The 25,669-nt window shown below is 39.5% G+C and overlaps 2 protein-coding genes and 1 long non-coding RNA gene across 9 annotated transcripts in view; 1 reads left to right on the top strand and 2 right to left on the bottom strand.

Moving 5' to 3' along the window:
* LOC125376575 overlaps positions 1 to 3,733 on the bottom strand; it is a 69,084-nt gene extending 65,351 nt beyond the window's left edge. The window contains exon 1 of the mRNA XM_048388395.1: positions 3,638 to 3,733. The gene's annotated coding sequence lies outside the window, so the exon portion shown is untranslated. The remainder of the gene's footprint in view (positions 1 to 3,637) is intronic.
* LOC125376359 overlaps positions 1 to 25,669 on the bottom strand; it is a 91,076-nt gene that overhangs the window by 9,590 nt on the left and 55,817 nt on the right. The window lies entirely within an intron of this gene.
* LOC125376716 lies at positions 5,562 to 7,553 on the top strand. Its single transcript, XR_007219215.1, has 2 exons — positions 5,562 to 5,701; positions 7,477 to 7,553. It is a non-coding gene; the product is annotated as an uncharacterized LOC125376716 (long non-coding RNA).

Raw genomic sequence — 25,669 nt, 5'->3', positions numbered from 1 at the left:
TGTGTTTCTACAACCTCATACCAGATTGAAGCATCTTGACAATCATTACACACCACAACATAATGTGCCTCTACCAGCTCATACCAGACTGAAGCACCTTGACAATCATTACACACCACCATTTAATGTGCCTCTACAACCTCATACCAGATTGAAGAACCTTGACAATCATTACACACCACCACATAATGTGCCTCTACAACCTCATACCAGACTGAAGCACCTTGACAATCATTACACACCACCACGTAATGTGTTTCTACAACCTCATACCAGATTGAAGCATCTTGACATCCATTACACACCTACACACAATGTACCTATACAACCTCATACCAGACTGAAGCACCTTGACAATCATTACACACCACCACACAATGTGCCTCTACAACCTCATACCAGATTGAAGCACCTTGACATTCATTACACACCACCACGTAATGTGCCTCCACAACCTCATACCAGACTTAAGCACCTTGACAATCATTACACACCACCACATAATGTGCCTCTACCAGCTCATACCAGATTGAAGCACCTTGACCATCATTACACACCACCACGCAATGTGCGTCTACAACCTCATACCAGATTGAAGCACCTTGACAGTCATTACATCCCCCCACGCAATGTGCCTCCACAACCTCATACCAGACTGAAGCACCTTGACAATCATTACACACCACCACGCAATGTGCCTCTACAACCTCATACCAGATTGAAGCACCTTGACAGTCATTACACACCCCCACGCAATGTGCCTCCACAACCTCATATCAGACTGAAGCACCTTGACAATCATTACACACCACCACACAATGTGCCTCTACAACCTCATACCAGATTGAAGCACCTTGACAGTCATTACACACCCCCACGCAATGTGCCTCCACAACCTCATACCAGACTGAAGCACCTTGACATCCATTACACACCACCACACAATGTGCCTCTACAACCTCATACCAGACTGAAGCACCTTGACATTCAATACACACCACCACACAATGTGCCTCAACAACCTCATACCAGACTGAAGCACCTTGACATCCATTACACACCACCACACAATGTGCCTCTACAACCTCATACCAAACTGAAGCACCTTGACAATCATTACACACCACCACACAATGTGCCTCCACAACCTCATACCAGACTGAAGCACCTTGACAATCATTACACACCACCACACAATGTGCCTCTACAACCTCATACCAGACTGAAGCACCTTGACAATCATTACACACCACCACACAATGTGCCTCTACAACCTCATACCAGATTAAAGCACCTTAACAATCATTGCACACCTCTAAACATATCCAGACTTATACCAAAACGTTCCCTTTGATGTAATGTGCCTCTACAACCTCATACCAGATTGAAGCACCTTGACAATCATTACACACCTCCAAGCATATCCGGACATCATTACATACGGTGTGTGTGCGCGTACATGTGTGTTACATGAGGCTACTTTATTTTTCCTGTATTTTCAAGAGATGGAGCTAATTCAGTTGCTGGGGAAATTATTTTTAAAATGGCAAACAGGGTGACGTTATGGAGGGCAACAGTGACACCTACCTGAACCTATTCTGGTGACAAGGTCAAGCTCAAGGTCCTCCTCGGTCTCAGCTGCACCTGCCGTTACCAGGTGACCTCCAGGTTCCTCGTCTGAACTGGCCATCGCAGTTCAGCTCTTCACATCACCATGCACTATCTGTGAAAATGGAGGGAAATCTAATCAAGCTGTGACACTAAGTGAAGCCAGTCAGACAGCACTGCCATGGCTCTGCAGCTCTCCAGCTGTTTATTACAACACACTTTTTATGAAGTCCTCTGTATTGAGCAGAGATTTCTTTTGATTAGGAAAAGGGTTTTGTTGTTTATATTTACAAAAACATTAGTATTTATCATTCTCAAAATGCATCTTCCTATCTCATTTATGAAAAAAGAGGAAAAATCTAATTTTCAAAAATATTTGATTGCATTTTAAGCACTTTCGTGCAGTTTGGACAACATTCACACCAAGAAATGTAATAAGTCAATGGCAAAAGTCAATAAGTCAAATAAACAAGATGGCAGATGCCATCAAATTTCAGAGTTAAATCAGTACTTCGGGCATAGCTTCCGCACACCTGGCTACCCGCCAGGTCTGGAAGCAATACTGCCATAAACTTCAACCCCCATCCCCAAGACACAAGGACAACTGTCACAGGCGTGCAATGCATCTTCCTATCTCATTTATGAACACTGTCCATGATATAACAAGAGTACCACACGTTCAGAACCTTCTTCTTTGATGGAACATTTGAGGAGGTGCCAAGGAATTTGTGATAACTTCTTTGAAATGACCTCCTAATTTGTTTAATATGCTGACAAAAGAATAATGACTGCTATGTCATATTCCAAAGTCCCATTTCTCTGGTGTCTACAGACACCCAGAAATATTCACAGTAACTGTCCAAAAAATTAAAGACTATCTGTAAAAAATTACATCCCACGTCAAACCAAGAATCTTTTTTTTAAATATAACGTAACCTAATATAATTCGTTGACTTACATTAGTTTTTTTCTTTTTTATGGTATTATTTTTGCATGTCTACCAAAGATAAATTCCAGATGAAGCCTTATGATATAGTAATTATTGTGTATGCAAGGGTTCAGCTTTCTGCCTTGGGATTGCCGAGGGTCAAAATTCATTCATGGTTGTGAAACATACTTGCCAAAGTTCAGCTTCCTCAGTTTTGGAAGTGATGAGTTTAACTGGGCCAAAAATACATTTGAAAGGACATGGTCATAACGTAAGACCATCTCCTTTGTCTAGAGGTAGAGCGTCAGTGGTTCGGTCCCTGGCTGTATCCTACCAAAAGACATTAAAAGAAGGTACTTGTCACTCGGCCCGACACAGTAAGGGGCTAAAACAAGGACTGGACAGCTTGGGTCAGTATATTGTTTCTGAGTGGTGTATTCATGTTAAACTGCGGATTGGTATCTCAGAGGGTTAGCACTATAAAATCAGCATTAGTCCGGAGTTGTACAACCACGCGCACATGCACATACATGCACACACTCACAATTTGGGACGTGACGCTAAACACCATTTCACCTCACATCAAAACATGAAGGTTAATCATGGTCAAAATGTACAATATCAGAAAAACAGAGATTTTGAGTGTCTTGGCAGCCACATCAAAAATTGGATTTCAACGTCTTGAACATATAGGGATGTCATCAAGCTTCAGCTCAATCAGTGTCACACCAGAGAAGATATTCAGGAAGCACAACAGACAAGGACAAACAGACTGACCTCAAAATGGCGGCCGTGCTCAAAGTACGATGAACATTTTTGTGAGCACTTTATAGGACTGAGACACAATAGCTTGTATGATTCATGCAAAGTTTCAGATTCATAGGTTTGGCAGTGTAACGACAGATGGACCAACGGCGGCACAACGCTCACAAAATGAACTCAACATCCCGAGACACTGTCTGAAATCTGCTTGAACATTTCTGTATGCACATGCTTCACTCCGGACGTTTTGTCTGCATGCCTACGTGTCTGTTACACAGACTCCGATTACAGTGTACATATTACCAGCTGATAATATAATTCTATACTAAATATACTCACGGAACACTACGTCGCGGAATACGTTGCAAGTCTTCAGCATGTTGAGAAGTGGGAGACTGGTACTTGAAACAGCATCCTGGTTGGTCTACCTGTACTTCCGTTGCAGTGCGCGGTAGAGCGAATCCTACTTTCGCTTTCACTTTTATCATCTTGCTCGATATACAGCAACAAGAAGTTCCCGTCCCGTCCTAAATATGAACCCATCATATCAATAGTCCTTCTCTTACTGCCAATTAGAGTTATTTCGTGAGTTCATGTTTCTACACTGGCTTTTTGCTCGCTGTTCTTAAAAGTAAACTGAAAAACGGGAATACCCAAACTATTAATAGCTTCGTACCGCAGTGTATAGTAATAGTTAATTCCATTGGTTGTTATTACAGATACAACCTGGTTCCCTTGGTATGCTACGCTGGCGCTTCACTATGCCAATATAGTGTGATATAAGAAACGGGGCCCAGCTTACACTATGTAGCGCCAGCGCGGCATACCCAGGGAACCAGACTGTTTCAACTTACTGAATGAAGAGATGGAACCCAGCTTCTGGCCAACACTCCACATTGACTGGTTCCCGTTCGTTCCTGCACGGACCAAAATTATATAGGCCCGTAGTTTCTGAGAAGACAAATATAGAGAAAACAAACTAACACGATCAGTAAACGAAAATTGCCAAAACACTTCGCCCCATTTTCCACAAACCTGTTTCCGTGTTTTATCTGTGCCGCATAATCGGCTCATGAAACAGGACTTGTTTGCGAAATTCATGCTTATTCATTGTCCAAACGACCTTTGAGGCGGATTCGATATTCGATTTATTGATACTAGTATCTAAAGTCATTAAGTGATATCAATATGTAGGGAGGAAATAGTAAAATGGCGCCCATAGCTAACAATCATTGTTGCCTAGCGAGTTTGTGGAAACAAGGTTTGTGCCTGATTTGTTGTCTCGCGGAAATAAATATTTTGCCAATAACAGTTGAATTCTAAAACTTGTTGCAGCGTATCCATATATTTGTTCTTTGTTATAACGTGTGGTACATGCGGAATTATATGCACCGTCGTAGGTACACGTAGATAAAGTTAGTTCTACACAATGTAACATGGAAAATGTCGTTCGTTTACATTCACTTTCTATACCATAAGCACGGCCTTCAGAGAAATGTTCTATTTGTCGATACATAATATTGATCTATACCAGTCCACTTTTGGTAGGGATATTTGTATATTTCCATTATACACAAAACTCATTCTCATAATAATCATTGTTGCCTGAGGATTTTGTTTGAACAAAACACTTTTTGTGCGTGAATTTGTGTCTGGCGGAAACTATCCAGATTTTTTATTTATTTTTATTATACATGAGATATAGACAATCATATGATTCGATTCCCAACATGGGCAGAAAGTGTGAAGCCCATTTCTGGTGTCCCCCGTCGGGATATTGCAAGAATATTGCTAAAAGCGACGTAAAATCATACTCACTCACTGATTCCCTATTGGTCCTGTTTTTCAGTGAAGTACAAGTCACATCTTCAAAGCCTTAAACATTTGTTAAAACCACTTTAACAGCAAGTGGGAAACCTTACTGACAGTTGCTGCAAATTTGAGCTGAGCAGGTCTACAGCTACATCAATGGTGACACCATGCTAAAAGCCCAATATTCCAGATGCCAAAACAACTATAATAGTTAATGTTGTGATTCATTCTAAAACTTAATAAATACATTTTGAACAAAGACAGTAAGTGTACATCGGGTGGTGTGGTTATTGGGGATGTTGGGGGTCAAAAACAAATCTCACGTCTTCAAAAGTTTAATAAGGGATGTCAGAGAAAATTATGTATGTTTTATCTTTATTCTCACAGACAGTCAAATCAAAGAGCAGCACATACAAGAAGTGACGGACAGGTTGAAACCAGGGAAGGTGGTCCATCCCCCATGATAGCAAGTATAGAAACAATGCTTAAGGCTTGTGGCATCACTGAACCCAGCATTCACTACGAGAGATGGTGGTAGATGCTCTGGGATTGTATATTGGAGGAGTATCATGGCATTATGGAATTCCTATGGTATGTTTTATTGAGTTTTAAGCACATATCAGTTGTGCCCTTGACAAATGTAGTGATAATTCCAATGAAGTGTTGCTGTATTTGTCAAAGGAATTCCCATGAAGCCCTCAAAAACCTGAATAAAATCTGTGATCACTGAGCAGTCTCAATTCTTATTGATTTACAATTTCAGGTTTTCAGGTAACTGTAGTACTTTGCCCTTGATAATTCAGGGTGGAACTGGTTCCTGTACTGCATGCTTGTGGTAAGAGTAACTACGAAATCATTGCTTTACTGCTCTGCTATTACTAGCTACGATTCATGCCTTCATAAGCTTCTTCTTCAGTAGATGTTGAATTTGCACCGTCCTTCACAAGCTCCGTCACTGTACATTACAGAATATCATTTAACCTTATACCCCCTTGTTCCCGAACCACTTACCTTCAAGTACACCCAGTATTTCAACTGAAAATGAATTTTGTCCAATGGACTGCACCTGTCAAAACAAAGGGGTCGAGTTTACTGTTGGGCCAATGTGTCTAAAATTCTTAACCTGGACAGAGACAGCAAACTCACAAAACTCAACTCCCATTTATGCTCTTTATGCTGTTTGCAAAGGCGAATGGTCAAATACTAAAATACTATGCATACAGTAAACTACGGTTATAACGAACTCAAGGGACCACTAATTTTAGTTCGTAATAACCGTAGTTTGTTATAAGCATACATAAAGCATATATGCAACAAATGGATACCAGTTCGTTATAAGGGTGTTCGTTATAAAGGTAGTTTTCTGTACTTACATTTGCATGAAAATCCTTTCCTACTGCAACAGGAATAATAGTAGATTATATGTGGATACAGAACACCCCCAACACCTCCCATGAGGTGTCTATGATGTCATTGACCTATGACCTCCATATGACCTGGCCTTGACCTCTCACCTTGACCTCTCACCTCATTTGATATCTGTGAGGTCACACTATTGTCCTAGGTCAACAGTGAGTTGAATAGGTATTGTCCTTAGGTCAACAGGGAGTTGAATAGGTATTGTAGTCAATAGCACCTCTGTCAATAAGGTATTGAAACCGAATTGAATAGCTATTGTAGGGGAGTTGACAGAATAACTCATTAATATGCAAATGTCTGCATGACGTCACAGGTCAAGTAGGTTAATAAAGGGTCAACTGACCAGATGCAACCATGCAATTAATTACTTGACCATTCGTTAACCGTAGAACACGGGATAGTAATGAATGTCCCTATATGGAAATGTTACTACGACCGGGGTTGGGTTGGGTCTTGACCCAGAATGGAATGTCATTGTGAGTACATTTTGGTGCGAGAACATTTTGTGAACATTTGAACCTTTTGCACATTCGGGGAGGGGGGCGGCGGCGGCGGCGGCTATGTGTGGTAGGATTTAAAAACCCATGAACAGGTTAATGTAGAAAGATCTCCCAGATATTCAATTACGTTAATAAAGGGTCAACTGATAGGATGCAATCATACAATTAATTACTTGACCAATCGTTAAACGTAGAACAACACGTGTCTGAAAACAAGATGGCGGACGTTGCCATGCACGCTCACGGGCGTCACGTGACCTCGGTCAGACTTAAATTTTTCTGATACGGACTGTACTCGACTCCGTCGACAAGTTAAACGCTTGACTGCACCCTATATCATGGCCAGCCACCCACCTGTAGATGATATAGTCCGTTCTACATAGCGTATACATTTGTAAACACATCCAACTAAGCCTTATCTTTCTTATTTTTCCCCCGGCGAATTAGACACAGCATAATTTTGAAGTACAATGGGAAACGGCGTAGTGTACCAACTTATTATTTTAATAAATTGAACCTTGATACTTTTGTATTGTGTTTCTTTTCTCCAGAGCTGAAGGTTGCGTCACGTGATTTATGAATGAGATGCCATTCTCCATATAAGGAAAATCATACTTTTGAGGCAAAGCAGGCGTAAAAAGTCATATCATTCAAAAATATCTCAAATATCTCCCTTGTGTGAGATCAAGCGATACCTCCTTAGAGATATCATTACAAATGATGTCATTTGATTGTAGCAATATCTCCGGCATGACATCATATCCATTGTACCATCACTGTGACGTCACAATTGTCAAGCAGCAGCATTGTTCTGGCAGCCCAGAAAATGTCAGTAAAACATTTACAAAATAACACTCTAAATTACCTAAGTAAACTTCTTTTCCCTAGTATGAATATTCTCTTTCACAAAAACTCCCTTCAGGGAATCTACAAGTAATGATGGACTAAAATCTTTTAATATGTAAGGACAGACATGCTTTCAGTAGATGTGTTTTGATTCATATTAATACAACGTTATCTTTTAAAACAATAATCGATGAATAAGTGTGACCAAAGTGAGGGCATCAGGTATTTGTGTATACCTCAAACCAAAATCTCAAAAAGCTTTCATCAAAAAAGATCTACGTCATCAAATGTTTAACGTCTGTATTTTCGACTACAAGCAGAACATGGACACATTTTATCAAATTCGATTTAAACACATCACACTTTTCACAGACAAAGTTGTCGATTGGCTTTGACACCTCAAGATGATAAGAGGTACTTGTTGGCAGATGGGATCGAATCTCGACCCTATGGGTTTAATTCTATTTAGAAATGTGTAACTTCTAAGAAAGTATGACAAGTGCCTAAGCAAACAATGGTTACATCATCATGAAATGAAAACCTCGAGTGGGATGTGATCCTTGAAATGTGAAAGGTATTTATGTATTTTGTGTTTGATTGTTTTTTAAATTATCAATTGTAAAAAAAATTTGTGTGAAGTTCATAAAAGATATTATTTCTTAAAAACGTAAGCTAAATTCTTTTTTTATGATAGAAACATCAACTTGTATGAAACAACTGAAAAAGAAAAGTTTTTGTTTGATAGAAAAAAAATTCAACGAGAAAATAAAACTTGCATGAAAAAAATTAATAACAAAGTAAATTTGTTTTGCGTGAGTGAAAAAACACATTCGTGCATCAAAAGATAAATAATGTGTAAATTAATATATGACAGAAAAAATTTTATTTTCAAACAAAATATTTTTTTCTTTTGCATGATAGACAAATAAAACTTACATAAGAAGAAAAAATAACATGCTTTGTTTTCTATTCACAGAATTAGTGGGGGGACAAATAAATTTGAATACAATTCAACCCATAGATATATGACATGGGAAAGGGAATGTTCCTGCGAAGAGACGTTTGAATCCCACACCAGACAAGTGGTACATTTGAATCTGCGTATTGCCGTGAGAAAAATCACGAATAAATCCTCATCGTGGCTTCAGATTATTTAGTGAAAAAATATGTTGAAGTAAAATTTATATTTTTGGGCAAAGTCATTATTAAGTCATAGACCAGACAAGGCCACAAGAAAGTATTGTATTCATTGACCATCCCACAAGGATGACAGATTGCAAGACAGTAACACTCTTGGTTCGTAGGTATCAACCAAAGCACGCAGGATTCACTGCATCAGATAACCACATTGGTGATGCAGGCTTTCCTCCATCCATAAACCTTGCCGCCGCGATATAATTGAAAAAGTGTTGAAAACGGTGTTAAACCCTAACTCTCTCACTCTCTCATGCTTATGTCAAGAATATATATTTGTTGTGAAACATTTAACAGTATCAGTCACATTAAGTGAAGTGAGTGAATTATTATTATTCTAGTGACGCTTCGGACAATATCACTGTCAGTCTCATAGAAGACTAACTTTTATATATTCATTTTGTAGGTAGATAACTAGTCTTGGAAAAAAATTGTCAAGTCTGTACGGTTCAGACAAACTACTCCCTCAAGTGGGTTATGGTCAAAAGAGATCACACAGTTTGGTCAATCAAAGCTCAATGTATATTCAGAAACAAAAGCCAAGTTTGGAGTCCCTGGTGTAAAAAGAGTAAAATACTTGGAGGATTACTAAAAGAAACGAATAAAAAAAAATTCACATTTAAGAACGAATAAGTATCATTTTACCTATTTTGACTTTTGTTCATGTTTGTCAGTTGTCTCAACAAGAACATGACAATCAAAAGAAGTTGATGATTAATTATTTCCCTTGGTCTGTCATTCATGCTATCGTTCAAAGCTGCACCGATAAAGGTTGTTGTAATACTCTGTCAAATGATCAGTTGTCATAAATACTGAAAATGATTTTAATAAATAGGTAAGAACCTTTTGAACTTTAAAGATACGTTATATGGTTAAGATTAGCAAGTTACAACAACCTTTATTTGACTATCATAACAAAACTAATGTCTTTTTAAAACAAAAACATTTTATTTTTTTAATTTGTAAAAACCATTTTTTTTCTTTACAGCAATCAAAAATTGCAATGTGAAAACTAATCACAGTCATTTAAATACCTTGATGTAAAAAAGTTTTTGTTATCAAAAGTATTTTGATTGATATCATGTTTGGGTGTAAAATTTTGAGATTTTAATTTGATTATAAAAATGAAACACTAGTCTTTTATTATAAATGTACATATATGGATTACAATTTTTTTCGATCATTGAGTAGCCACGTTTTGATGTAGATTCTGACACCCATAGAAATTAACCGCGTGATTGTGTTTGTATGTGCTTTTACACATCAAAGCGATAATAAAAAATACATTGTATTAATTTATATTCATAGAATACAAGAAATAACGCGGTTCTTAATAATTCTCATTCTAATTGAAATTAAAATTTAAAAAATGGAAAAAAGTTTTTCAATTGAAAATATAAAACCCGGTCTCGTGAAAGAATGAATGAATGAATGAATCATTCAACAAGTTTATTTCAAACACTTATCACACTATTTCTTGATGACCAAAGTCCGCTTTTTATAGCAAACTTTGAAAACTAAAATTGTTCATTATGAAATAATGAACCTTTGCTTAATTTGCCAGCTTAAACTAACTTGTAACATAATATTCAATCTTACATACAGGCTTGACCTAAAAAAATTCTATGGGGATGTACATATCTGCGAGCTTTGACTATTGTATTCAACAGGTCAAATCTGTTTGCATGGTTAGGTTCATTCACGGAATGAAACCGATGGGTCACGCCTGTAGACAAGTGATCTTTCCAGTTTCACATGATCCCTGAAAAAACGTCCATAGGTAAAGGAAACGATAACATTAAACTATAAATGAGATGGTTCGATTTATTTACAGGGACTTGAAGGTACATACGGTTATAGGGAAACCATGTTTTCTATGGGATAAGAGAGACGTTAAACTAACTAAAGGGAATGGAAGCTGCAGTTAATTATGATTTAAATCTGAGAATCATGTATCAAAAAGATCCCTTTTAGACCTTTAAGGTAAATGAAGTGTGCATTGTCAAAACACAAAACACAAAACACAAACATGATCATAACACGTGTAGTAAGCCCTGGTTTGTATCTGAGTGCAGACAGATGCGCAAGTCATATAATAAGGCAAGAAAACTTTACAATTTCTCCAGTTTTAACCAACAGAAACTCCTATCTACAACAGGCTAAGGCATACAAAAGATGTTTAAATAAATACAAGAACAAATTTAAACACAGCGTAAGTAAACTTCTAAGAAGTAAAGCTAAACACTCATGTAAAGACTTTTGGGAAGTCTGAAATCCAAACCCCGAAGCCCTGAACTATTTAAAGCGAAATAAGGCACCTGGCATTGACCTCATAGAAAATGACTACTTAATTGACTGTATCGATTTCCTTGGATAGGTTTATGTAGATTTATTTAACATGATCTTTCCCACAGGAACCGTACCCGATGTTTGGCTTACAGGAATTATTAAACCAATATATAAAAATAAAGGTGGCATATCAGATCCAGGCTCTTATTGTCCCATTACTATTCTTAGCTGTATTTTAAACAGTAGATTAACAAAATTCCTTGATAGAAACAAACTTATACTATTATTAGTATCCCCAAACACACGAAGAAGAAGCTCTTTTGTGCTTTCATAGATTTCACCGAAGCCTTTGATAACATTTGGAGAGTTGGACTTTGGCATGAAATGTTGCATCATGGTATTTGAGGCAAATTTCTGACACTCGTTAAATATATGTATGGAAATATAAAATCATGCATGTTACATAATAATGACATATCCGAATACTTTCTAAGTATGTCGGGTGTGCGTCAAGGAGAAAACCTTTCACCATTACTGTTTTCAATATACTTAAAGGATTTAGAAGCACATCCCATATCACATGACTGTGATTGTGTTAAAGTAGAACATGTCGGTGATAATGGAATATGATGTGCACAATTATTTCTTCTTCTATAAGCAGAAGATACTGTGTTATTCGGACAAAACCGACTTTCTTTACAATATACTCTACAACATGGAAACTGACTGTTAACATAGATAAAACAAAAATTGTAATTTTCGGTTCAGGTGTAGCAAGAAAAACGAAATTATCATTTTATTTTGGAGATCAAGAACTCGAAATCGTTGGTATAAATGTCTAGGTATTCAATTGAATAAAAACAGAAGTTTTATCTATGCTATTAAAAGTTTAACTGCTACAAAAGCAATGTTTCGTCTACTGAAAAGAGCCAGAAATATTAATTTGCCACTGGATTGCTTACTTAAGGCTTTCAATGTCATGATTGTACCAATTTTAATGTATGGGGCAGAAGTATGCAGTTATGAGCAAGTAGATATCATTGAAAAAGTTTGCTTAAAAATTCTTAAAAATTACTACAGGGTTACGGCAACCAACTCCCAGCTTCTTCCCTTATGGCGAACTTGACAGAACTCCACTTAAAATGCAGATCTGCAAACGAGTTAAAAGCTTTTGGTATAAGCTTAATACTCCAACTGATAATATGAAACTCTCTCAGATAATGTATAATTATATTAAACTAGATAATAATACAAGTAGAGATTGCTGCAGAGCATCAATAGCTCCCCGCAATATAATGTTATGTGCAGAGGAAGGAAGTGTAAGCTATGGGAGGAGAGAATTTGTGTTAAGTACAAATTGGTTGTTATTAATGTACTTTTCTTTGGAAAGCACAATAAAAGAAACAGTGTCTTTAATTGGTCAGCATAAAGAAAACCCCAGCAAGAAAACTGGGCCTGCCAGGGAAAACTTGATATATACCCACTATTAGTACCAATAAAAAAAAATCCTATATAGATAACACAACAAATGTCATTCTAAAGCATGCTTTTGCAGCAAATATCAATATATCTGGTCAAAATGTTGGTTGGGTTAAATAAAGCAAACTTTTAAAATAGTAAACACAAAAAATGTAATGAATCCACTCTAAATATACTGCAGTTCAAATGTAAAAATTCACGCAATCTTTAATGGATTCCCATTAATCTAGCAGCAAGTTAGGAAGATACAGTATCTATAAATATTGAGAATTGTCTTACGTATTGTAAAAACAAAGGCCATAGGTCACTTTTCTCAAAACTTCGTTTAAGTATTCACAAACTAAAAATTGAACAAATTGTAGATATACAAAAACACCAACCCCATTTGAACAACGTCTCTGTGAAACATGTGATGTTTCAGAAGATGAACAACATTACGCACTGTCATACATAATACAACTAAGAAAGAGAGTCACAAATAATCCCAAATCATGAAAAAGAATTTGGTACACTCTGTTAAAAGGAGCAGATTCTTAATAAGTTTACCAACAGTTATCCAGAAACAACTTCCAAGATCTGTTAACATATCAACAATTACAAACAAATTCCTTGTACATGTATGTACAACATTACCATAGTTTTGCTCAATTCTCATATTGTTTCCATATAATTATAATACACTTGTTTTAGAAATTAAATTGTTATAATGTACCTCTTTTGAATGTTGAATGTTCCTATGTGTTTTTTATTGTCGTTTATTGTGCATGTATTTTGTAGTTTGTGATTGTGTAATATTGCCACTGTTTCTTCATGGAATGTTCCGCAATACATATCTCATCTAAAACATCTTTGTTGTATAATAGTTTCTTACAGTTGTTTACTGGGGCATGGTTGGCCCAGTCGCCGAAGGCGCTGCAATTCGCTATGCAGACTTGTGTCCCTTGGGCACGCCAGAAACCTATGACAGTGTGTTTGAATCTCGATTCGCCCCGATTTTGTTGTCAGCACAAAACCCTTGCTCGTTGGTTTCACCAAAGTGTTGAACGTCTAAGACCTGCATCACTTCAGACTTTCCTCCCACTTCAAGCTGACACGGAATACTATTCAAGACGGCGTTAAACCCAACTACCTCACTCACTCTTGTGTATGGTTCCGTTTGGTTAACTGGGTTCGTGTTGTGATTGCTTCCGGCTTAGATTGGAAATTTGTTTAGAAGAATGCTACTATGTTCAACCCAAACATCGTGAAGATATCATGCAACCGTATTATCTTTTTGGAAAATAATTGCAAACAACACACCAACCTGTTGGTTCTTATGTATCCAGAAGCAAAGAACATATACGGGTGTATGATCTCTGCTGGAATTTTTTTTTTTTTTGCCAAAGCAATAAACCATGCAGAAACGTAAACCGCCGCATGAAACGGTATGTACCATACATTAAATACAGTGAAGTTTTTAAAACAATGCTGTGCTCAACTATGCACAGCAAGTGCCACACATGTGATTATGAAGACAACTAATAAAAAAATTCTCATATCAAACCCGTTGTTTTACATGTGTTGTTTATTGAACAAAGTTATACTTTATAGAAGCCTGTTATTTAATCGTGTTGAACAATATGTTGCAATAGCAGTGTGAAAATTGAGTGCGCGTGACAGGCTTGGCCTAAATTCCTTCCTGGAACGTTTCTCGATGGCTGCCTGAATAACATACGATACATTGCAAAGGTAGTGCGCAATTGAGCTGTTCGGGTAAGGGAGATAATCACTCACTCTCAGTGATACAGCTTGAATAAGATACGATGTACAGCAATGCAAGGTCAGTGCGTGAATTTATCACTTCTATACTACGCCTATAGCTAAAGGAGATAATCGCTCAATGCGCAAAAGTTTATTCTTACTAAATATAGACCGGTTAACTTTAGCGAAATGGGATCATTTTTAGCTCTTTTAAAAACAAAATGAACAAATTTCATGGGTTATCAGCATTACGAAAAATGACTAAGTCTCAGAATAGCAAGACGATTTTGAAGTATCTCTTATTGCTGGAAAAGATAAACATCAACATTTCACGCACATTTCACATGATTTGTATGTTTCGTTTCGGTAACTGTGTGGCTTGAAATTTCAAAGAAACCAACATGTCGACTTACATGCTCTAAAATTAACCTCTCCCGTATACTTCCCCGCCTTAAGGGCGGGGAAGAATAAACTCTGGAAAACACTCCTGGCTTGGTTTTGTTAAAGACATTCTTTTTTCCTGTCGTCTCCCTAACTGCTAACAGACGCTATGTAATAACGGTACTAGAAAACACACTCAAAGATAATTTTTTTCTTAACTTGATGCAATTTAGTCGCAGCAAGCTCAAAAGAACATTACTACAAGTACTTTAAACACATATCATATTTTGAAAAATACCTGCTCGCCACAGTCTCTAATTTCTACCCTATCTTAAAATTTAGAACCTCCAATTACAATCTCCCCATAGAGACTGGAAGATTGGATAACATTCCAAGGGAGAATAGATTATGTAAACTCTGTTACTCGCCAGCTATTGCTGACGAATTCCATGACTTGTTTCGCTGTGAAGGCATTTCACACTTAAGATCAACTTATATCAATAAAAAGTTTCTCAACTGGCCAAATATTTATAGAATGAAAAAATTTATTATGAACATGTAACCGTAAAGACCCATTTCTTCTTAGTAAGTTTTTAACACTTTTAAATGCTCTGTTAATGAAATTGAACATTTAAAGAAATTATTATTTTACTCACTTATAAACCCCCTATCATGTTTGAAATGTAAAATGTGCGTTTATAATGTTATTTTAGTTAAGTTAACGAGAATAAAGAACAAAATGTCTATGTAATTTATATTGTTTGGTATCTTAGTTCTTGAGGAGCAAATCCGATATGTAACTCAGTGATCAAAGCCGAATGAAACCACAGTCGCGTCTTTGATTGTCATGACCAGTAACTGAACACTGTCATGTGCGAAATACTGAACATATACATTTTGAGATGGCACAAGGGATGTGGCTATTCACCCTGACTAGCTGTTTGATTGGTGCCTTTGCTGTTTGACTGTTGACTTAGCTGTTTGATTGTTGACTTAGCTGTTTGATTGTTGCCTTAGCTGTTTGACTGTTGACTTAGCTGTAAGCCTTTTGACTTAACTGTTTGATTGTTGCCTTAGCTGTTTGTTGGCTTAGCTGTTAGATTGTTGCTTAGTTGTTTGACTGTTGACTTAGCTGTTTGATTGTTGACTTAGCTGTTTGATTGTTGCCTTAGCTGTTTGACTGTTGACTTAGCTGTTTGCCTTTTGACTTAGCTGTTTAATTGTTGCCTTAGCTGTTTGTTGGCTTAGCTGTTAGATTGTTGCTTAGTTGTTTGAGTGTTGACTTAGCTGTTTGATTGTTGCTTAGTTGTTTGATTGTTGACATAGCTGTTTGACGGTTGCCTTAGGTGTTTGACATTTGACTTAGCTGTTTGATTGTTGACTTAGTTGTTTGACTGTTGACTTAGCTGTTTGATTGTTGACTTAGCTGTTTGCCTGTTGACTTAGCTGTTTGCAAGTAGGGGGCTTCTCCATGTGGTCGTCACTGGGTCGCTAACACTGTTTTGACCATGATATGGTGTTATGTTCAGGGTGGATAGCCACATCCCTGGTGTAGATACAGAAGGGGACTTCTTCATGTGGTCGTCAACGGGTCGCTAACACTGTTTATACCATGATATTGTGTTGTGTTCAGGGTGGATAGCCACATCCCTGGTGTAGATACAGTAGGGGGCTTCTCCATGTGGTCGTCGACGGGTCGCTAACACTATTTTTACCATGATATGGTGTTGTGTTCAGGGTGGATAGCCACATCCCTGGTGTAGATACAGTAGGGGACTTCTCCATGTGGTCGTCACCGGGTCGCTAACACTGTTTTTACCATGATATGGTGTTGTGTTCAGGGTGGATAGCGACATCCCTGGTGTAGATACAGTAGGGGGCTTCACCATGTGGTCGTCACCGGGTCGCTAACACTGTTTTGACCATGATATGGTGTTGTATTCAGGGTGGATAGCCACATCCCTGGTGTAGACACAGTAGGGGGCTTCTCCATGTGGTCGTCACCGGGTCGCTAACACTGTTTTGACCATGATATGGTGTTGTGTTCAGGGTGGATAGCCACTTCCCTGGTGTAGATACAGTAGGGGGCTTCTCCATGTGGTCGTCACCGGGTCGCTAACACTGTTTTGACCATGATATGGTGTAGTGTTCAGGGTGGACAGCCACATCCCTGGTGTAGATACAGTAGGGGGCTTCTTCATGTGGTCGTCACCGGGTCGCTGACACTGTTTTCACCATGATATGGTGTTGTGTTCAGGGTGGATAGCCACATCCCTGGTGTAGATACAGTAGGGGGCTTCTTCATGTGGTCGTCACCGGGTCGCTAACACTGTTTTTACCATGATATGGTGTTGTGTCCCGGGTGGATAGCCACATCACTGGTGTAGATACAGTAGGGGGCTTCTCCATGTGGTCGTCACTGGGTCACTAACACTGTTTTGACCATGATATGGTGTTGTGTTCAGGGTGGATAGCCACATCCCTGGTGTAGATACAGTAAGGGGCTTCTCCATGTGGTCGTCATCGGGTCTGCTACAGAGGGACGGGATGCTGCAACTGGCAGTCAAACGAAGCCCTCATCCACCTGCACACTGGGTGCATACAAAGGTCAGATTGTGCAGTTGACTTGTTAAGTTGTGTGGAATGTTTGTTTCCTGGAATAATGCTGCACGCAGTAGTATTCCAGCTATATGACAGCAATCTCTAAATAAATCTGGACAAGAATTCTACTTTTGTAAATCTAGAAATCTTTCAAGAATATTGCACTCATATAGCGACTTGTGTGCGGTGGGGAGGGAGGCTTCTTGTACATTCAGGACTAATGCTGGTTCTATAGTGAGAGATACCATGCCACAGTTTAACACTAAGACACAGTATACTGACTCCGAGCCGACCTGTTTTGGCCGTCCGCCAGGCAAGGTAACAACAAGTACCATATTTTATCTTCTTTTGATATGACGCAGCCGGGAATCAAACCCCCGACCTTCCGCTCTCGGGGTGGACGCTCTATCACTAGTCCACGGAGACGGTCATCGTTACTAAGTATCGTTATTACCTCGTGGGGACCCGAGTTAGAACAGGTCCACAGCAACCTATGCTTGTCGTACCCCACCAAGACACAGTCTGATTACTCCGAGCTGACCGGTCCCTGTTTTATCCCCTTAGTGCAGAGTGCCTAGGATAACAACAAGTACCATATTTTTACATCTTTTGGAACCACTTGTCCGGGGGTCGAACCACAGACCTTTGGATATCTGAGCAGCCTGTGGTCAAAACAATTTGAGAACACTTGCCCAAACTTGTGCATTGGCATCAGATCCCGTTGGTTTTTATGTTGGGCCAAGAACAAAAGAATCTGTTTCAGGTAACATGGCCCCAACAGATTATTTATGTAAGGGTATTTAATAATGTTTGACATGTACATTCATGTTTATTCTGATGTCAGTGGCAGTGTATGTCCTATTTGTTGGTCCAGCATCAGCAAAGATAATATACAGAATATTTAATCTGACATTTGGGTCACAAGTGAAATCGTGGGTTGGTCAGGTTACCTGAAACAAGTATTTTCGTTTTTGGCTTTAATAGAACAACACGTTTACCATGCCAACTAGACAAAAAGGATGTTTTTCTAGATTTGGAACTAGTGACATAATTTGTCGATATATGAATTAAAAAACTAATACATAGCAGTAGAAGTTAACCTGAAATCTTGCTGGCCTGGACAGCAATAACACATAAGAACACCCAAAATCAGCCTGAAATTCTAACAGTCTTCAGAATAACTCTATCATTATCTCATTGGGACTAACTGGGTAGTACAAAAGTCAGTTGCTGATTAATTTTTTATCAAAGTTATCAGAAATTTTATCATTGCTGAAGAGGCATTGGCGGGAGCCATAAACTTTTTATATTTTGACTTCTGTTCTGAAATGACTCAATGGATTCATCTGAAATTTGTGTGGATGTGTGTTACTTCAAGGGGATTAAGTGTCTTCAAGGGATCAAAACTGGAATTTCAATATGGCCGCCAGATAGCCATTTTTGACTTGGAAACATAAGATTAAAAAGATCTTCTTCGCAAAAACTTAAAGGGCATGAGACTTGAAACTTTGTGAGACGATCACCTTATGTTGTACTCAGTTCGGTTCAAGGCATCTTGATCGTAAATCAAATATGGCTGCCAATCGCCTTATTAAAAAATGCAAAGCATTCTGAGTCATTGGTCATAAACATCTCCTCTTGATTGCACATTCTGATCAACATGATCCAATTTAATCATTAATGTACAGAGTCTGTATTCAGCAATTACCAATCAGTATCAGTGTAATAAACTTCCATTGAACTAATTCTGTTTTCGGTCTGACATACCAAGATTTATTTATGCATCTACCGGTATGCTTGGCTCATGTTTACCTGTGCAAGGTGGGGGCTCAAGTGGACCTGCGTGTGGGTGGCGACTACTTCTTTGACCCTCAGCCAGGCGAGGAGCCTCCCACAAACCTGCTGCTGGTGGCGGGTGGGGTCGGGATCAACCCCCTCATGAGTATGCTGAGCCACGTTCATGATCTGCAGCAGATGGCGACGACACGCAGCATGTGCCCAAACAAGGTCATCCTCATGTTCAGTGCCAAAACCAAGGAGGAACTTTTGTTCAGGGTATGGTGACAGTTTTCATTTACTTTCAGGTCTGGTTTTAAAGTTAGTACCGGTATTAAATTTTTTTAAATTGAAATTATTCTCACAGTTCAACTGAAAATAGAATGGGATTTAGTGTGCAATCTGTATTTCCTCTATTAGACACCAGGGCCCACTTGCACAAAGCGATCTTAGCGAAAAGATGATCTTAACTCCCATACTTTAACACAGGCTTAAAATAGTCTTAGCGCTAAGATCATTTTGTGCACGTGGCCCCAGGGCATTTATTAATTTTGTGCAAGCCGTTGACCCGGCTTCTCTTTGAGGCCTGTTGTCTATTTTGTTTAAAGCTGGCACAGTGGCAACTCACTTCCTTGCCGAATCCAAAATTCTACAGTCATACAAAGTGTACATTTGCAGAAAACTTTCAGTTGGATCTGTGGATTGCACTTCAGACTGCAGTCAAATAAATGTGCAGATTATTTCATCCTGTGTTCCAGGTGTAATTTTATACATAAGCAATACAAAACCTGGTGTAAAATGGGAATTAATTCACGTTTTGTTTGATATGAAATGCCTTATCTTTGACGACTGAACATTTAGTCTATGATTCCTGTGTACACCTCTTCATAGTGAGGTTAGATTGACTTATATCTTGTTTTATTATGCCTCAAAGTGAGATTGACCCATGAGAGCAGAAATACTGACACAACACGAGCCCGTTTACTGTCATTAAAAATATAAGATGGTTGTTACTCACCAAATGTGAGACTGTATGCCAGTAACAGCCATCTTGGATTTTCACACATCCACCTCATATATTTCACATACAAATTCTGGTACATTGGTTATTAAACACTGTTTGTGTTTTTATATAATTAATTGAGATGTGGACAGACTTTTTAAACAAAAATCACGTTCATGACTTTATTGATAAAGACTATAGTTAAACATTTACGTAAGGTTTGCCTGCTGAGGTTTAAAGAGTAGTCTCTCTTTGATCCTAAACTTAAGGGTTGTTGGTGTGAAATTTTTAGTTTGACATGATATGTGCAATAAAAACACCAAATAGTGAAAGCATTTCGGCATAATAAATTTGTGGTGGTGTCTTTAGTTGCTGTACCTGGTGTCATATTAAGTGAGCAGAATAATATTGGGCGAGGCGCTAAAAAAACAAAATGAAACAAATGACAGTCGGACAGTGAACACAAGACCAAGCCAGGAGAAGTGTCTGTATAGTGTGGGAGGAAGTGAAGTGTGAAGTGATGCAGGTCTCACTCCGCTGAAACCCACAAGCACGGGTATGGTGCTGACAAACCTAGAAACGTAATCTGGGCGAACCGGGATTCGAGCCCACACTCGTTGGTTTCTGCTGTGCCCATGGGAAGCAACTCTTCACAGTGAATCTAGGTGACTGGGCCACCCGTGATTGTTTAATGTGGAAGTTCCCCTGATAATGACTGATTAAACATCATGTTCGTGTATCACTTTAAGGAAAATACTATTGCTGTGGTTATACGTGTGAAGTAATACAAATTGACCATTAAGCATTGAGACAGCTAAGTATGTTGAGTGAAATATATTTTGAGATCTTTTAATGATCCAGGTGTAAGGAACTTTTCTTGATAGTTCAGATTTCTGATACCCAGTACTGATATTTGATTTGTTTTTCAGAAAAGAATTGATGAATTATGCAATATGAAGTCAAACAACATGTCATCAATGTATTTCATCACAGAGGAGACGGCTGGGAAAGGAGACAACTTTGTTTGTGAGTTCGCTTTGTCTGTTAACATGGTTGACACGGTTAACATAATATTAAAGACTGTTTATCCCTTGAGTAACTGGGCCAAACCTTCAGTAACTGGGCCATCCCTTGAGTAACTGGGCCATCCCTTGAATAACTGGGCCATCCCTTGAGTCACTGGGCCAAACCATGAGTAACTTGGCCATCCCTTGAGTAACTGGGCCAAACCTTCAGTAACTGGGCCAAACCTTCAGTAACTGGGTCATCCCATGAGTAACTTGGCCATCCCTTGAGTATCTGGGTCATCCCTTCAGTAACTGGGCCATCCCTTGAGTAACTTGGTCATGCCTTGAGTAACTGGTCCGAACCTTCAGTAACTAGGCCATCCCTTGAGTAACTGGGCCATCCCTTGAGTAACTGGGTCATCCCTTGAGTAACTGGGCCATCCCTTGAGTAACAGGGCCATCCCTTGAGTAACTGGGCAAAACCTTGAGTAACTGGGCCATCCCTTGAGTAATTGGGCCATCCCTTCAGTAACTGGGCCATCCCTTGAGTCACTGGACCATCCCGTGATTAACTGGGTCGTCCATTGATTCACTGGGCCATCTCTTGATGAACTGGGCCATCCCTAGAGTAACTGGGCCATCTCTTGAGTAACTGGGTCATCCCTTGAGTAACTGGGCCATCCCTTGATTAACTGGGCCATCCCTTGAGTATCTGGACCATCCCTTGAGTAACTGGACCATCCCCTGAATAACTGTGCCATCCCTTGAGTATCTGGGCCTTCCCTTGAGTAACTGGGCCATCCCTTGAGTATCTGGGCCAACCCTTGAGTAACTGGACCATCCCTTGATTAACTGGGCCATCCCTTGAGTATCTGGATCATCCCTTGAGTAACTGGGCCATCCCTTGAGTAACTGTGCCATCCCTTGAGTAACTGGGCCATCCCTAGAGTAACTGGGCCATCCTTTGATTAACTGGGCCCTCCCTTGAGTAACTGGACCATCCCTTGAGTATCTGGCTCATCCCTTGAGTACCTGGGCCATCCCTTGATTAACTGGGCCATCCCTTGAGTATCTGGACCATCCCTTGACTAACTGTGCCCTCCCTTGAGTAACTGGGCCAGCCCTTGAGTAACTGGACCATCCCTTGAGTAACTGGACCATCCTTTGAGTAACTGGGTCATCCCTTGATTAACTGGACCATCCCTTCAGTTACTGGGTCATCCCATGATTTGACTGGGCCTACCCTTGAATAACTGGGTAATCACTTGAGTAAGTGGGCCATCCCTTGTGTAACTGTACCATCCCAAGAATAACTTGGTCATCCTTTGAGTAACTGTGCGATCCCTTGAGTAACTGTGCGATCGCTTGAGTAACTAGACCATCCCTTGAGTAACTGTGCCATCCCCTGAGTAACTGGGCCAGCCCTTGAGTAACTGGACCATCCCTTGAGTAACTGGACCATCCTTTGTGTAACTGGGTCATCCCTTGATTAACTGGACCATCCCTTCATTAACTGGGCCCACCCTTCAGTAACTGGGTCATCCCATGATTTGACTGGGCCTACCCTTGAATAACTGGGTAATCACTTGAGTAACTGGGCCATCCCTTGTGTAACTGTACCATCCCACGAATAACTTGGTCATCCTTTGAGTAACTGGGCCATCTTTTGAGTAACTGGGCCCACCTTTGAGTAACTGGGCCCACCCTTGAGTACCTGGACCATCCCTAGAGTACCTGGACCATCCCTTGAGTATCTGGACCATCCCTTGAGTAACTGTGCCATCCCTTGAGTAACTGGATCATCCCTTGAGTAGGTGGGTCATCCCATGATTTTACTGGGCCCACCCCTAGAGTATCTGGACCATCCCCTGAGATACTTTGTCATCCCTTGAGTAACTGGGCCATCCCTTTAGTTACTGGGCCCACCTTTGAGTAACTGGGCCCACCCTTGAGTACCTGGACCATCCCTAGAGTACCTGGACCACCCCTTGAGTACCTGGACCATCCCTTGAGTATCTGGACCATCCCTTGAGTAACTGTGCCATCCCTTGAGTAACTGGACCATCCCTTGAGTAGGTGGGTCATCCCATGATTTTACTGGGCCCACCCCTGAGTATCTGGACCATCCCCTGAGTCAAAAACAAAACCTCAGGTGTTTTCAAGGGGGGTAACATCTTGTTTCTGGTTTTGGTTTTTGATACAAAGTTCCCTTTCCATAAAAAAAGTCTATGTATTTGCAGATAAGTAATTAAAGAAGAGATTGGTGTACTAGTGTTCCAACCTATTTAATGATTTGTAACCAATCAGGTTGAGGAAGTGTGCTGTAAATCCTACCGCACACATTAGCAAACCTTTTTCACGGTACTTTCCATAGCCCATAGTAGCGGTCCTACTAAATAGCATACAGGGGCCTCCACTAGAAATCTCTTAATTGTTTCATAACAGCTTTAAATAGGACTTCTTTCAGTATCAATACTGAGATTGTCCCAGGTATTGAGGGAATCAATGTTAAATGTTCTTTTGAAAGATGATGTTCCGTTTCTCAAATTATGACTGGATTTGTCGGATACATTTGTTGGAGTCAGTCAGATATATATGATGACCATTGATTATTAATTATAATATGTAATGATGACCTTAACATACGTCTGAAATTACCATAAGATCTGCATTGTTGCACTGCATTACGGGCTGTCAGACGTCTGATGAAACCTCCCAGACAAATGCGGTCATTTCCAGACCCTCTTGGACCTTAAATACTGTAACTCCCTGTTAGAAACATGGAATAACTGTTAATAATCGATGAACAGAAGAGGGCATATGGTAACCAGCGCTGACTTGATTAGGACTCGGAAGGCCACATTGGATGCCTGTATGTTATCTGACGTGGAAGGAAAGATGGGTGGCACTTGACAGTTGTGTCCCTTTGCAAGTCAAGCATCGAGCTCCTCATAGCTCTCCATACTATCTCAGCTACCAGTAAAAGCTCCCCACTGTGATAGGTGGCTACAACCATGCTTGGAGTTGAACTCGCAGCTGACCCGACCATTATGTTTACAAACAAGTGACGTATCGCTGAATACTCTTACCCCTGCTAGAATCTAGAACCAATCTCATCAAACAAACAAAAAGGTAAATTCATTTGGTTGGTTAGTTTGTTGTTTAACGCCGCACTCAGCAATATTCCAGCTAAATGGCGGAGGTCTGTAAATAATTGTGTCTGGAACAGACAATCCAGTGATTAATGGTCAGTTTTGAATCTTTTCAAAATTCACTATGATGGCATTCCCAAAGACATACAAAAGTATAACCACTGCTACAATTGGGCTACGAGGGCAAATTTCAAGATTCTTGCAATGGCCACGCCCACACTGTTATCAGGGATGGTTCCAGGAGTGTAACGAAGGTGTCGCTCACTGAGGAGGAACTTGGTCAAGCCTGATCCCGGCCACCAATTTCTCACTTCTTCAGTCCAAGATGGATAGTGCAATAAAGAGGAATGATGAAATGACACGAAAATCACCTTTACTATTTACAAATCTAGTAGACCGCCTCGGTGGGCTAGTGGTAGAGCGTCCGCCCAGAGAGTGGAAGGTCCGGGGTTCCATCCCATATGCGTCATATCAAAAGACGTAAAAAGATGGTACTTGTTGTTACCATGTCTGGCACTCAGCATAAAGGGGCTAAAACAAGGACTGGTCGGCTCGGAGTTAGTATACTGTGTCTGAGTGGGGCATTCATGTTAAACTGCAGCATGGTATCTCAGTGAGCTATCACTATAAATCGGCACCAGTCCCGACTAGTACGCATGCACACACGCACCCACATCGATATACAAGTGCAATATTCTGAGATGTGACTTTAAACCCAATTTCAGCACCTGCAAATCTAGTAAATATTGTGACACCATCAGTTCACCAATCGTCAGTGATTGCTGTTGAATGTAATTAAATAAGGTAACAAGTTACGGCATTTCATTATTTTACGTAACTGTCGGCTCGTGAAGAATGCTGATTCAGCAGATACATGTGCGTGTATGTTCTCCTCACTGAAGGAGGTCGGTGTCTAAGCTAAATCTGTCTATACATGTGGTTGTAGGGTTAAATTTATTCTGGATTTGAAAGAAAAACTAGCAAAACCATCAACCTTCAAGGATGATTGAATTTTATTACAAACTGAGCCAAAATTTAGAATCACAATATTTGTACAAACTTCTCTATAGCAAAATTAGGACATTTCTACAATGCTAGCTGAGTGGCAATACATGGATGGTCAGTGTTAGCTCTTCGTATCAGAAAAAGATGGGAAGTTTGTAAAATCATCA

This window comes from Haliotis rufescens, unplaced genomic scaffold (assembly GCF_023055435.1).
Source record: "Haliotis rufescens isolate VD_foot unplaced genomic scaffold, xgHalRufe1.0.p SCAF_10, whole genome shotgun sequence".
NCBI classification, from domain to species: domain Eukaryota; kingdom Metazoa; phylum Mollusca; class Gastropoda; order Lepetellida; family Haliotidae; genus Haliotis; species Haliotis rufescens.
This window is presented reverse-complemented; position numbering and strand designations above follow the sequence as displayed.